At 36.7% G+C, this 15,203-nt stretch overlaps 1 protein-coding gene across 3 annotated transcripts in view; it reads right to left on the bottom strand.

Moving 5' to 3' along the window:
* The window catches only part of LYN (LYN proto-oncogene, Src family tyrosine kinase), a 41,013-nt gene extending 27,440 nt beyond the window's left edge, over positions 1-13,573 (bottom strand). For 2 of the 3 annotated variants that reach the window (XM_083360775.1, XM_083360776.1), the window contains exon 1: positions 13,336-13,573. The gene's annotated coding sequence lies outside the window, so the exon portion shown is untranslated. Of the gene's footprint in view, positions 1-13,129; positions 13,197-13,335 lie in introns of those variants that run through there. The other variant, XM_083360777.1, reaches the window with a different exon arrangement.
* Between the last annotated feature and the right edge of the window lie 1,630 nt (positions 13,574-15,203).

Genomic DNA, 15,203 nt, shown 5'->3' with positions numbered 1-15,203 from the left:
AAATGAGACATAAATCCAGAGTTATAAGAAAAGCAGTTAATTATCTTTTCTCCCAAATACATTGAAGTAATATTGTATAATCACAAGTCAGAGCAAGGCATTCACTGCTAGTTATTAGCTTCTTTTTAGCAGTAAGCAATAACCATCTTTTCTGTGGTGATGCTTCAAGGAATAAAGTAAACTTGCTTTAAAGAGGAAATGTTCCTTGTACATAATTTAAGCAGCAACTTCGCCAGTCAGGAGGATCTGAGTCATGCCTGGAAACCCATCACTGTGCAAGAGGGGGTTTTTTGTCTGCAAGGGGTGGGGGAGAGTAGTATCTTGGTAGCATTCTCACATAAATTTACTGGAAAGGAATAGCTAACAAAATATATAAACAGTCAAAGAAAATGAAAACCCTATATTTCAGAGATGCATCCAGGAAGTATTATAAAGACATTAATTACATGGTATTTTTACATGGTATTTTTCTGACTAAGCAGCACAGCCTAACTTTCTTGTTATTCAACAATACAATATGCCCCAAATATAAAGAACATGAAGTCTGTATCTAAAAAGTAGAAAGGGAAAAAAGAGCATTGATAAAGGATAATGTTTGTAGGTCAGAGTTGAAATGTGGGTTCCTGGGTGCTCTCTGAGCTTGGTTATTTTGTTGCAGACATTTCATTACCCAAGCCTAGCGCACTAATAATGTTACCTAGTTTGAATAATGAAATGTCTACAACAAAACAACCAAGCTCAGTGAGCACCAAGGACCACTCAAAGGAGAGCATATCTGATTTGTCTTATATCAAGTCACATCTTTGGATCACAGAGCTTTGCACTAAGATTTCCCAAGGCCCGTGGAAACAATGTTTTCCAGAACTGCGTTACTATGCCTAATCCAACACAATCTTTCTTTTCCCTTGACATTAAGTTTAAGTTTATTGAATTTATATACCGCCCTTTTCCCGTAGGACTCAGGGCGGTTTACAAAGTGTTTAAAAACATCAATACAATACAAGAATTAAAAACAGTTAAAATAATTAAATTTGATCCCTGAGGGGAAAAAAAATTAGGCAAAGGAGTTGCTAAATTTTAAAAAGTATTAATTATTAATAGAACTAAATGCTATACTTTTCATTTGCTCTTTGTTCGTAACTACTCTGGACCTAAAGAAGATAAATTTACAGAGTTGCAAAATAAATAACTATCCAGCTATAATATGGCTACTTCCTTCTCGGAAATTCCAGCAGAATTAAGTGAGGTATAAAAATGAAACAAAACACCTTCTTAGTAATGGACTGATATCATATAACAGGAATGGCTGACCTTTTTATGACTGATGCCATAAATTATCTCTCCCAGTTCTAACTGCAAATGCCAGATTGCGTGAAAATGCTGAACTCTGTGAGATTATTAGTGAGTCATGACCCCCTTACTCTATGTAAATGCTGGCCACACTGACATCTAAATACAGACCAGGAACCAGAACTCATTTCATAATCATACAGAAATTAAAAGAAATATTTCATTAAGCTTCTATTGAAGGAGGATTTTTTTTGTTTTACGTGAACGCAAACTGTTAAAACTGCATTACTGTGTGTTGTTTATTTGGTTGTTACTGCTGCACAATAAGAGTTATAGGAAAAGATTATGAATGCTGTTTCTATTTGGTATGTTGTTTTGCTTCATTATTCTCTTCTTATATGTCTCTTGCCTTGTTTCTTTTATTTTTTAAATCAGCCTTTGTTATATACTATTCCCTTTATTATTTTTTCTTTTCCCTCCCTACTGATTTACACAGCATTAGTAATTGGTTGATCATTATTGTTAATTTGTATGTAGAGGACAACTGGAATATGTGTCATGACTTAAAATCATATTTTATAGGATTTCTTTTTACTTTAATCACTCTTATTATTTGGAGAAGAATGCTTTGGTCTTTGATATGTTTCAGTATAATATAGATGGTTGTGATGTATGACTTTTTCTTGGTTGTTTAAATTTTAATAATTTGTAATTGATAATTTGTAATTTCCTTTGTAACATGACATTTTAAAAGGTTGGGATTCCCAGTTAACTGCAGACAATTGCTGTATATAAATACTGTATATAAAACTGAAATTGCTTCAATAGACTGACATTGTTCCTAAAGTTAAAAAGTTGTTATGGAAAGCTTGGTTGGCGAAATTGATGTATGTAATAACTTTAACATGTGAGAGGTATTGGCATTATATTTTAATAGGCTTTTTAAACTCTCAAGAAGAAATATTGGATGAAAAATGTTGTATTATGAGATGAGTGCACAGCTCTTCTGAATTTCTATGGTCCAACCAAAGATTCTTCAGAACAAATAACTATTTATTTTCAATGCCTTTATATTATGGGTTTGTTTGTTGCCTATGAATTAACTTTGATTCCTGGCGACCATGCAGACAAGTTTTATTAGAAACGTTTTTGGAAGTGGTTTGCCACTGCCTTTTTCCTGTGACTAAGAAAGAATGACCATCCAAAGTCACCCATGTAGAAAGATTCATGCCTAAGGCAGGACTCCATAGTCTAATCTGGAATGATATCTTTAGCAACTGCATCTTTCATATACTAAGTTAAAAGGCCGAATGAGGGTTGAAGATTGTGTGAATCAAACTTGGTTTAGATCATAGGACATATATTTGGTTCCAGACTCAACGTCTTTGTCACTGTGCTTGTCTATATTTTCTCTGAAGCTTTGAGTGCATTACATGAAGAGTTTTGTTTATCAGACAGTTTGCCACAGTGTGATGCTGATTAGGGCTAAAAGGAAGTGACCTGCTCAAGGTCACCAGGCTGGATTCTGTGCAAAAAAGGAAAACTAAAACCTGGATCTCCATGTTTGTAATCTATGCACCTTAATCATTAGACCACACTGCAAGAGTGTGCACCTACATTTAATTTAATAGCTACTTGGTTTGCTATTCTCTTCAACAGGAATAACATGAATCTGGCATACAAAAAACATTTTTTGCTAGATAATTTGCTGATAGTGGTTCTTTAATATGTGGTAGAGATGCCTTCAGAGCCTTTTTACGGATGTTTATAGATATTATAAAGTTTGTGGCTTTGAAAAAACTGTTATATATACTGTTTAACAGGTACTTTAATGCATCATTTCTGAATAATGATGATTTTATTAAGTAGAAGGAACTGAAAAAGCAAGATTTTTAAAATTAAGATGACTTGATTACGTCTTAGATATGGAATACTGCTATAGCCTTTATCTTTGGAGGAATCATAGTTTTCATAAATTATGAACATACAAAGAAGTTACAATCAACATTAAAGAATGGAAGGAAAAAATTACATGTATCTCTTTACTCACTGCCTCTACCTCCTAATCAATAAGCCTTATATGTCCAAAATACTTTTATTACACTAAGTCAATGAAAATTGGGAAAAAGAAGAAATATCTTAAATATAACAATTAATATTGATAAAACTACTAAGAATATAAAAGATAATGTAAGATATTGCATTATTTGGGAGATTCTGATGCATTCTTCCATGACCTTACAATTTATTGTTTTAATGTTTAAGTTTGATTGTTTTATTGTATGTCACCCACAGCAACATTACTGGGATGGATAATTATATACATTTGATAAACAAACAAACAAAATGCGATTCCAGGATTGATTAGTGTTTAGAGAACTTTTATTATCATAAATATACTTTTAGATGAATTTACAACGTATAAAATTAATTTTGTTGTATTTAATTATCTGGATTGAAATTGGATTGTGTTTACTAAATCAGTAATCTTCTTTCATAAGAGTCCTGAACATATAGCACTTTGTTCAAGCACTGGGCCAAAGCTCATTACCAAATCTGTCTGGATTGTGGTTAATGGTTGTAATTTGTTTTGTCTGGCATAGCCATAGTTAAATAGCTGGTAGATCAATAAAGGGTTGGTTGAAATAGTGTGAAATATCTTTCCTATAATCTTAAAACTACAGATAATGCTTAACAATCACAACCACAATTGGGATTGGTCACTCTATCACTAAGGAATGTGTTTAAGTGAAACATTACATAACCTCATGTCTGCCATAGGCATTAAGCAAATCACCCACAGTTATTAAGCAAGAGATCATGTGACCGCAACATGCAATTTTACTGCCAGCTTCTGCACTGACTAATTATTGGAAATCAACTCTGAAGCAAGTAAATGGTGATCATGTGACCATAGAATGCTGAGACAGTTGTAAAAACTCACCAACTGCAAAGCGCCCAAATTATGAACATATTACCACAGGGATGCTGCACTGGTTATAAGTGTGAGAACCAATATAAAGTTACTTTTTCAGTGTCACAATAACTTCAAACAGTTGCTAATCAAAGTAGTCATTAAGCGAGGACTTACTATAGGATAATATTAGAAAAAGCTAGCTGCATATACAGTATACTGGATTCTTTAGTGAATGTTAAATAAACATGGCTTAAAATTACCTTGCTGTTGGATACAAAAAGTCACTCTTAATTCATGCAGTTTGTTTTTCCCCCTATTTTAGATTGACAACAACAGGATCAATAAAGGACTCTGGACTGATTGCTATGTATTAAAGATGCACATTACCTCCTTCTTAGGGCTGAGGTAGTGTGACTGGCCCAAAGTCACCTTGCTGGTTTTGTCCCTGAGGCAGGACTAGAATTCAGTCTCTTGGTTTCTAGTCTAGTGCCTGGTTTTCATACCACATAAGGTAGAACTAGATATATTGAAAAATTCCCATATAAATATTTGTATTGGATCACCAGAATTCAATAATTAAAATTCATTGGTTATTCTGATGTTAGTCTAGTATACGTGCATGTTTTCCCTTTGTCTATCCCCATTGATAAAGGCTGGTATTCCTCAGAATTCTAACCAATCTTGACATTGTTGGGACCTATTGAGATTTCATCTCCCTTCTCTCTTCATAAGGTTTGTGTCTGAGGAGTTCATTCAATCAGTTGGTCATCCAATCATATTTGTCCTCAGTTTTCAAAAGTCATCTGATCACTTGACTAGCTTTCAAAATGTTTTTTACTTTGTGTTTTTGAAACACACATAAATAAATGAAAAGGAGAAGCAAACTGCCTGCAAGTGCTTTTCTCTATGATAAACGAGGATTTGCAATTTCCAGTATGCATTGTTTCTTAAATACAATGGAAACTCTGCAGATGGGCCTCAAGAGCTGTTGATTGATTGGTTTCGACAGCAAACATTACAACATCCCCTGATCAACAAGGTGGATGCAATTTTAAGAGATATAACAAAGTTATAGACTTGTAACACAAATTTGATTGGTTTTATATCAGATTAGCAAAATACATGGTAATATTCTAAGACATAATATAGTATTTATTTTTGCCTTAACATAACATCTGAAACTACAATGCCACATCTACTACAATGATAATAAAATGTGCTTTGTGATATACCGTATTTTCTGACTTTTTAACCCATGAAAATCTTCTCAAAAGTCAGGGGTCGTCTTATACGCTGGGTGGTGAAACTTTAGGGGCAGGGCTGGCTGGAAAACCTGGAGCGGATCTCCCATTTGGTCTGGGCAGGAAAAGCGGGACCAATTGGAGAAGAAGCTGCAGTCTGTGATTTTTTACAGGCTGGGGTCTGGGCGTCTTTCCTTCTAAAGTTGAAGAGCAGCTGCAGTCTATCCCAACTTGAAAGGCAGGTGGGAAATGCAGCAGAGCAGCTGCTTAGCTCTAAGGACACATTTAACTCAGGAACTGGGCGGGCTGGCTGGAAAACCTGGAGTGGATCTCCCATTTGGAAAGCTTTAGAGTGAATTAGGAAAAGTTTAATCCACTTGCACTGTTTTATGTTTACATGTTTGATGACAAACAGCCTTATATTTATAAGTACCTGAATGTCATAAGCATTTTAATTAAAATTACCATATTAAAATCAAATCTGATGTTTTTTAATTTTTATTTGGTGTGCGTTGGAAGAGGGGTAGTCTTATACGGCGAGTATACCCCAAACCCTATAATTTAACAGGAAATGTAGTCTTATACGCCCAGTCGTCTTATACGCCGGAAAATACGGTAACCCTACCCATTCATACATACAACTACCTAAGGGATAGTGAGTTTTCATTGTCACATCTTGGTTCATGTTAATTACTTTTTTAATCTCCCTGGAGATGCCCATGCACTCTTTATGTGAACCACAATTCCAAAGCTTATTTAGAAGCATATGATTGAAAGAATCCTGATCCATATGAGCTTCCAACCAATAATTTTCCTTTTCACCAAAAGGAATAGGGTCTACTTAATCTCTGTGCTTTTACTTTAGTATAAGATCTTTGGACTTCATTGTTTTGATGCCTAAAGGAAGACACACATACACTGTATGTCTAGTTTACATATAATGTTTAGCCACAATGTAATCTTTATGTCTGAACATAATGTTCCACATTCATTTTTTGAAAATTTAAGAGTAAAGCTATAGATTCCGATTCAAAATGCAAAATAGGATTCTGAACACAAATGTCCATGCACATAGCAACTGGAAACACCTTAAACCAACCATGACTTTTCCTAACTTTATATGGCTATCTTTTGCCATATAATCTTGGGAGAAGATGAATTTCATTTAAAGTACTCTTAACATGTGCTATATGCAAATTCACATACTGTACACTTCTGAACTTGGTCACTACCTAGCTGCATTTGCTAATTGCTTCATTTGGTTTGTCTGTGAAGAAAAAACCCTGAATGCTACTGTGGGAAGTCAACCCCCCAGAGAAGGAAATATTAAAAGGGCAGAAAAATATATTTCCTCAAAAGATCTTAAAGAGGCAGAAAAGCATGCGCAGTTTTCTTAATAGCCCCAAGTCTCCCTCCCCCAAGCAGAAACCAGCTCTATAGAAATGCAGATGTAAGTAATCCAGGAAGGTTGGAAGCCCCCAGCTAGAAGATTAGGAAGACAAAGACACCTAAAATCTACATACCTCACCCAAAATCTAAAACAGGACATAATAGGATTAACTCACAGATGCCAAAAGGACACAGGTCAAAATACATGACACCGGAAATACAAAGCCTCAAAACAGGAACAGGAAACAACTCCATACAAAAGCCTCAGAGGGTATAAAAACCCACTCCTACACGTCCTCCCTCTTTCTTCCAGAGCCATCTTTCTGTCTGGCACTCCTCTTCAATAAACTGCAACCTTCTTTCTAAAGCAGTCGCCATGTTGTTTATCCCCGGCTTGGACTGAACCATGCTTAAAGACTTTTCCTTCAACACTACTGAGAATATAAATCTAGAAATTACGTGCACAAAAAGTATGCAATCAAAAGATTACTTCAGCACAATTATTTATTATATCATTTATGTATTTTACATAGCAATTGTGACTATAGGTTGCTTAAAAAAGGTAAAGGTTCCCCCGCACATGCGTGCTAGTCGTTTCCAACTCTAGGGGCCGGTGCTCATCTCCGTTTCAAAGCCGAAGAGCCAACGCTTGTCCAAGGACATCTCCGTAGTCATGTGGCCGGCATGACTAGACGCCAAAGGCGCACAGAACACTATTACCTTCCCACCATAGTGGTCCCTATTTTTCTACTTGCATTTTTATGTGCTTTCGAACTGCTAGGTTGGCAGAGGCTGGGACGAGTAACAGGCACTCACTCTGTTACGCGGCACTCAGGATTCGACCCGCCAAACTGCCGACCTTCTGATTGACAAGCTCAGTGCCCTAACCCACTGCGTCCCTAGATAGGTTGCTTACATAGTGTTAAAAGCAATTAATAATAATGGTGCTTAATGACAAACTCAGTTCAAACCTTAAGAAAACACAGAATCACACCAACAGCTTTCCTAACCTTCAGACCTCATGCTGCAGTCTTAAAGGATTTGCGAAATGCTACTAGTGTCAGGACTATATTGTTCTCTAGGGCAGGGCTTCCTAAACCTTTTGCAATCAGACCTCCTTCATGTACACACCTTCCCTAATAATCTAAATAGCAAAATGAATACAAATGAACAATGAAAACATATAATGCAAGTTTACTTTTAACAAAGACATAAAATAAAAATTAAAAACCTTCACACGTCCCCTAGATTCCCAAGGGAAGTACACTTCATTTTGGAAACTCTGCTCTAGGAGTAATGATGTTCCAATGGACAGATGCTCCAGGCAAATTTTCTGGATCTCCTTCAGAAAACAAAGTTTTGGAACATGTTCATCCTCTTACAGTTGGTGGAATAGCAGAAAAGGATAGGTACCTCTGATCTATGTGATAAGAATCATTTGTTTGGCATTTTCATTTTAAAACATACATGCCTTGATTTTGAATTTAAAGTTTGTAAAGCACACTATTAAATAAAAGGATGCCCCTCCTTGCAAAATAATTTTCACATAAAAAGCAAATATAAAAACATACACTATTGATCTAGTGTGTTGGAATCCAGAGTGATAAGACTGAAAGATAAAATGACTTATACAAATATTTAATTTGTTATTTCTACTTACAAGTTGTTCTCAAAGTTTACATTTCCCAAAGCAATTGCAATCACTACTGGTTTATTCAGTAAAAACAGACATAAAGAACAGATTGTAAAAGTGTACACAACATACACCAGCAACTATAAGGGTAGTCCTCATTTTATGATCACAATTGTGACAGGCAACTTAGTGATTAAGCAAGTGCTCACTAAGTAAAAATATCTATGCTTATAATTTTATTCCAGCTTTCCTTTGCGTTGCAGAGACCCGTAAAACTTGTAAATGCAAAAATTCATCACAAATTTAATTTTTCCTCACCATCCTAATGCAAATGGTTGTTAAACAAGGACTACCTGTAAAGACTTGTGCTTTTCAAAGGACCAAGAGATTAGATCTGAAAAGTCTTTATCAAAGAAATTTCACAGAGCCACAATTGAAAAAGTGGAATACTTAACAGAGAACAATCTACCGTAATTTTATTTGTGAGTGGAATGTATACCTGCCTCATCACTTCACCGTAATGTGGTGTATTAGAAATCAGTAGGAAAAAGATGTCCCTTCACAATACTCTGATCTGGGCTATAGTTGGGCTTTCAGTACCCTGTTGCAACATGCCCAAAGAACAAAAAAGAAAATGTTAAACAATAATCTAAACAATTTATTAGTATATTTAAGTGTAAATTAAAAAGATGCAGTATTTTTATGATAGTTAAGAGATCTATACTTAGCAAGCCTACATGTTTTTAGTGGCAAAGTACTTAAAATAAATTTATCTGAAACACTGGATTTCCTGCTGGTGTTAACATGCAATAATGAAACTTCAAGAAAAGGAACCATGAAAAATATTATCCACAACACATATTTTCTTTAGTACCTAGGTAGCTTTACAGTTCTTCAGTCACAATACCCACACTATAATAGGGCATCTGTCCAGCTATTTGAATCAGATACCTTTCCTTTTTCAAAGGCAAAACTTCATTTTTTTAAATTGATATTCAAATATCTTAAGCATCTAATTTACATAGCAGCCCATCTCATAAACATGATTCTGGACCATAAAACAAATACTATAAACAAATAAAAATAACCATTAAAAACAATTCAACATATACAGTAAATAAGACAGTGGGAGAATGGAGCAACATACTACACACAATGCAATCACCTCATGGGCTCCCTATTTTCATGGAATCCCCAAGCTTGATTGGAAAATAAAAGATTTTGAGAGAATTCTAGGCCATTAGGACTGGGGCTAATGTCACTTTGGGGCAACTGATATTCACAGGGGTGGGTGGGGTAGTAAATTCTGCTGCAGAAAAGGCCCACCTCCTGATTCCCATCAGATGTCATAAGTGCAGATGTGACTTTTAACATGCCCCTCCTCCCAGAGTTGATGGCATGGTAGTTAACAGCAGCAACTGTTACAGATCATTTATGACATTTATTTCGAAGCATTCACATTTTAAAATTAATGACTGTAGATGACTTTCAAGCTCTTAACAAGAAGCGGCATAATCTTAAGTATCTGAAAAGTAATAGCAAAAAGTGCCTTGCTATGAACTCCGGCAGCAAATCTTTTTGATTGCTCATCTGAAATTTTAAGAAACCATTTTCACAAAATGTCTTGAAAGTTTTCAGGTGAGGTTCCAGAGAATTCTGGGATTTCATGACTGGTCACCAGGGGAATTACAAACCTAGGGAATATTTGTATTAATTAACCATGTAACTTTATTCTCCAAAGAAGACTATGAATATTTGGTGGTCTGGCAAGTGACATACGTCTGAACATTTTTACTGATGGAAATTATGCCGCCATTCTCACTACTAGAGTGACATACACTCCTTGGGTTTCTCTTTAACAGAATATATCTTGGTGAAAGTTAAGAAATTCTCAGCTCTTTTGTACTACATGTGCCTTTGCTTACTTATCTAATAATAATTATATTCATATCTTCCAATGGTTTCATTGTGCTGACCAAACAAAATATATCTGCATATGTTAATCATGTGGATTTTTTCCTTTTCTTTACATAGAAAATTTTTCACACATTAGAAAAAGTGGGATAGAGGCAAAGAATTACTCTAGTAGTGAGTTCAGTGGGCATATATATTTAATAAATAAATAAATATAATTTTCATCAGTAAAACAAATGAACAAAACACTATATTCCAACATATGCATCGAATAATCAACACAGCAGCAATTATCTACATCTCTTTAAACCTAAATTTGCATGCACCAGATGTGGGGGCATGGGTGGGTGGGATGACCTATCAAGTCATGGTTTGGCTGGAGCATTCTAGCCACCAAGATGCAATTGCTTCTGTTTTACCATCCTGACTTCTCCATATCCAAAGTGAACACATGTACATGTGTGCAAGGACACTCCAAATTGCCTTTTTACCATTAATCTTTTCTAATTTCTTCTTAAAATTGGAAGATACCCTGCTGCAGTACATTCTGTATAAACATAGACTTATTAATTTAACTTCTGAATTTGACAATATAAATTCACTTATCTAAGGAGTAAACTAAGAACAATCAGAGAATGATTTGGAATCATGACTGATTAAGCAATTTGTGACCAAACATTATTTATTCTAAAGACCTCTACTGTCCACTTATATGCCCTTCTAGTGAACACAAATGGGCTATAACTACAGAAAATATACACTATGCTGCCTTTGTTCATTGAAGCAGCAAATGTTTCAAACACATGCTCACAAGAATATCAACTCTACTCCAATTTTTAAAAAACAGGAAACAATTTTTCCCTGGATTCAAGTTACAAAGAAAATCCTTTTAAGAATAAAATCAACTAAAAGTTTATTTGTCCAGCAATATAAGTAATTGTTTAACATTCCATTTTGAGTAATTATTAACTTTTGCTTGTATCAGAAAGCTATAAAAACAATCGATGAGAATGCTAAATAGTAAACAACTACTGTTCAGATAGCCAGGTCAAGATTGTGAAATAAGAGAAATCCAATGAGCAACAAAACAGAAGTATATTGCTAAGATGAATACCCTAAGATTAAGACTAGTTTTTGTAAATCTTTAAGTATCTATAACAAGGGTGTCAAACTCGCAACGTCACATGATGTGTCGTGTCATGACGTATTGTGACTTTTTTGCCATTGCAGGCAATGGGATGGGCACAGTTTCACTATGATGCATCCAGCCCATGGGCTGGCAGTTTGACACCCCTGATCTAGGTAAATAAGGAACTGAAGACAGCTCTTCAACTGCTCTTCTAGATTTTTTTTAAAAAAACTCACTATAATTAATGATAATCAGAAAAAAATAACATTACATCATCATCTTGTAGCAATGATTTAATTAAAATATTACTAATATATAAGAGCAGCTCTATTATTATTAAACTGCGTAAGACAGTAACATATTGTGTTCACAAGTATTATCTGGTTTAGGAAAACAGGTAATAGTATGTACAAATGAGTAAAATAGCTAACAGTAAATTTATCTGGTATGGTTTATATTTTTTAAAGTAATGAATCAATCGTATCATAAGACAACTTACTTTTAGTAAGACTGAATGTGTAGTGACACTTGTAAAACATTCCAAACAAGAAAAACGTCTGTCAAAATTTAACAACTGAAGTGCATGAATTCACTTCCCTATAAACTGATGGATAGAGGAGCTATTGTAATAATAGCACTGACTTCCTTTCAGCTAATGCAACTGTAACATAGATGGTATACAGATAAAACTTCCTCTTAAGGGTCAGCTGTATAAACTGCCCATTTAGTACACCACTTCCTCTTTTTTAAAAGAACTGTTCAGCATACAGTTCAAATTGCAGAGCATAAAGAATTTAATTAACAAAGCAGGAAAGGAAATGGCTCTATGTTGTAAATGGTTTCAGAGCTTCTTTAAAAATATTTATTTGTACCTCTTTGCTAAGGTTATTATTATTCAATTTTACAGACAAACTTGTCCGTATGGCAATGCATTCAAAGCACCCCTAAAGAATGATATTGCAATAAATAACGTCTAGACTACTGGACCCAGATTCAAATCCTAAATTTTTCCCTGAAGCACAGTTCAAAGTCTTATGAGTTCAATTACAGTTCAATTACAAATTGAATCAGCGCTCCGATGATACGCTTATCACTGGTTTTCTGAAGTAACCCAATTTTTCAGGTTTGCAGGCATCATTGCATCATATATTACTGTGGTTGGTATGAGGCACAATCAGTATTTGAAACAATGTCTGACCCAACTAACATCTAATAGTCTGGAGAAAATTGGTTTGGGAAAGGCTGATCTTCCCACTGCCTCTAATTCCACAATATTATATAAATATTAATATAATGTTAATGAAATTACTGTAGGGCAGATGGTCTGCCTAACATGGGTTAATTTCAACCCCTTGTAAAAATATAGACAAAGATTCTCGAATAAAAGGGAAATGATGGAGAGATGATGCACGCACGAATATTACAATATACTGATTAGCTTGTTGAGAGCCGGTGGGCCCAGACACCCCTTCAATTGTCAACACCAGAGGGCAAAATCTCCCTTTAACTATTTCCAAGCACCGCACATCCGTCAGAAGAAAATTAGAAGCAACGACCCACGATGATTTCATTCTCTACAGACAATTTGACACTGAACAAAGCAACAGCCAACTAACCCCAAGCAGCTTTCAGTCGAACCGGATAGGTAGGAAGACCGTAGCCGGATCAAAAGAAGTTACCCAGACTCCAGCAAAACCAAGCCATTCTGCCTGGACAAGACTAAAAAAAGAGAGAGAGAGAGAGAGAGAGAGAGAGAGAGAGAGAGAGAGAGAGTGGCCGCCAAAAACCGCTTAAAAGTGGTTGGAAAAGAAGAGGGACTTACTTTCCTAAGCGTGGAGAGTTGAACTCCACCAATTAAGTCTACCGTTTCTTCAGCCCGGAGGCTGGGAAAAAGGGAGAGCGAGCCCACAGCCCAGAAGGAGCCTCTCTGAGAATGAAGTCGCCCGGTTTTCGGAACTTAGAAACAGGGGAAGTGAAAACCTAACCAAGAAGAACCGGCGAGGCTCATTCTCGCTTCAGCCAGTCCTGCTCCGCTGCAGAGAGGAACCTCGGGCGCCTTGCAGAGGCTACGGTGCGTTCCTACTTTACTTCCTGGTCGTGGGCAATTTGCATAGTTCCTCTGGAAAGGGCGCCCGGGCGGGGAGGGGGGGCTGCGCTGGGTAAAAAGAGAAGTAAGGAAAATGTGGGCATTTTTTTCCAAAAAGGGCGGGCGGAACCAAACTTGCAAGAAAGTTACGTCTACAAGTAGCCACCAGGGCGTCCTCCCAAATGGGCGCAAGCCAGCTGCTGCGGGGGGAAGGGGAGGGGGATGCGGGAGAGAGGTTCGGTTTTTTTTGTACTCAAGTAACGCCAATGGATAGAAGCGGCTTCTTCGCTGCGTAAAAGAGGGAACGGGTTGGGTAGAAGCTGCAGTGGTCTCACAGCGAGCCTCAAACCCAAATGGATTGCCTTTCAGCTTTCCTCGCCGCTTTTATTCCGATTTCCCTCCGCGAATCCGCCACGAACTGGGTTCCTGTAATCTTATGCAGAGTTGACCTGGGAGGCCGGTGTGTGGTGTAGTTGGTTCACATAGTGTGGTGGGATGGAGGGTTTGTTGTCACTGTGTGTTGGGGGGAGAGAGCACAGGGGGAGGCTCAGCTAATCTCAATGTACACATGTTGTACTTTGACAATAAAGGTTTATTATTATTATTATTATTGTTCCTCCTCTCGAAGCCTCCGGATTACAGTTCTTACCTAGAGTTTCCAAGCAATGTCACCCAAACTATGTAAAACGAGAATTGGAAGAATCCGAATATATCTGCAGGGGAAAGTTCTCTTGAGGTCAGTGAGGTTATTCTCAGGGGGGGAAGATAGTACAAGAAATCACAGCGGCAGGTATTTCAATGGGCTAAACCGGCGTTTCCCAACCTTAGGAACTTGAAGATGCGTGGACTTCAACTCCCAGAATTCCCCAGGGAATTCTGGGAGTTGAAGTCCACGCATCTTCAAGTTCCTAAGGTTGGGAAACGCTGGGCTAAACGTTCATTTCGGTTCAACGGTGAACATCTTATGAACATCTGTCAGCATCTGCTCATGGGTAAAGGGGTTAACGTTTCTTGTTGTTGTCTTTGTTTTCAACTGTGAAGGTAACTATGGAGCACCTTTGTAATTCAGTCATTAAAAGCTCTTTGGTTACAGCGTGCCTCTGCTTGATTTATATGTACCTATCTACATGCTTGCGTGCACAACAATGCTACCCTGGGATCATGGGAATTGGCCAATCTGATCTTCAGGTGGTGGGAAAAAAATTTTTTTTTCTTCATGTATTCCAGCGCCTTCTCACCAATTATCTTTTAAAAGGGGAAAGCTAAAATTAGTCTTACAAGGAAGACAAATGCCATTAGATTCTTAAATATGGACAAAAAATATAGTAGTATGAGAAGGACCTCTTGCTTGGGGGATTTTATTTGATGGTGTTACATTTTGCAATGACTTTATTTAGCTCCTTTATTTTGCATAAATAACTCATGCAGCAACCACACCTACCTCCTTCCTCCTCTTATGATCCCCACAACAATTCTAGGAGGTGAGTTGGGCTGAGAGAAAGTGATTGGTTCCAAGTCACCCTTGGCTTTCATGCCTAAGGTGGAATTAGAACTCAGGGTCTCCTGTTTTTAGCTTGGTGCCTTAACCAGTAGACTAAACAGGC

This window comes from Vipera ursinii, assembly GCF_947247035.1.
Source record: "Vipera ursinii genome assembly, chromosome: 3".
NCBI lineage: Eukaryota > Metazoa > Chordata > Lepidosauria > Squamata > Viperidae > Vipera > Vipera ursinii.
Note: the sequence above shows the minus strand (reverse complement) of the source record. Positions and strands in the feature narration are given on the sequence as shown.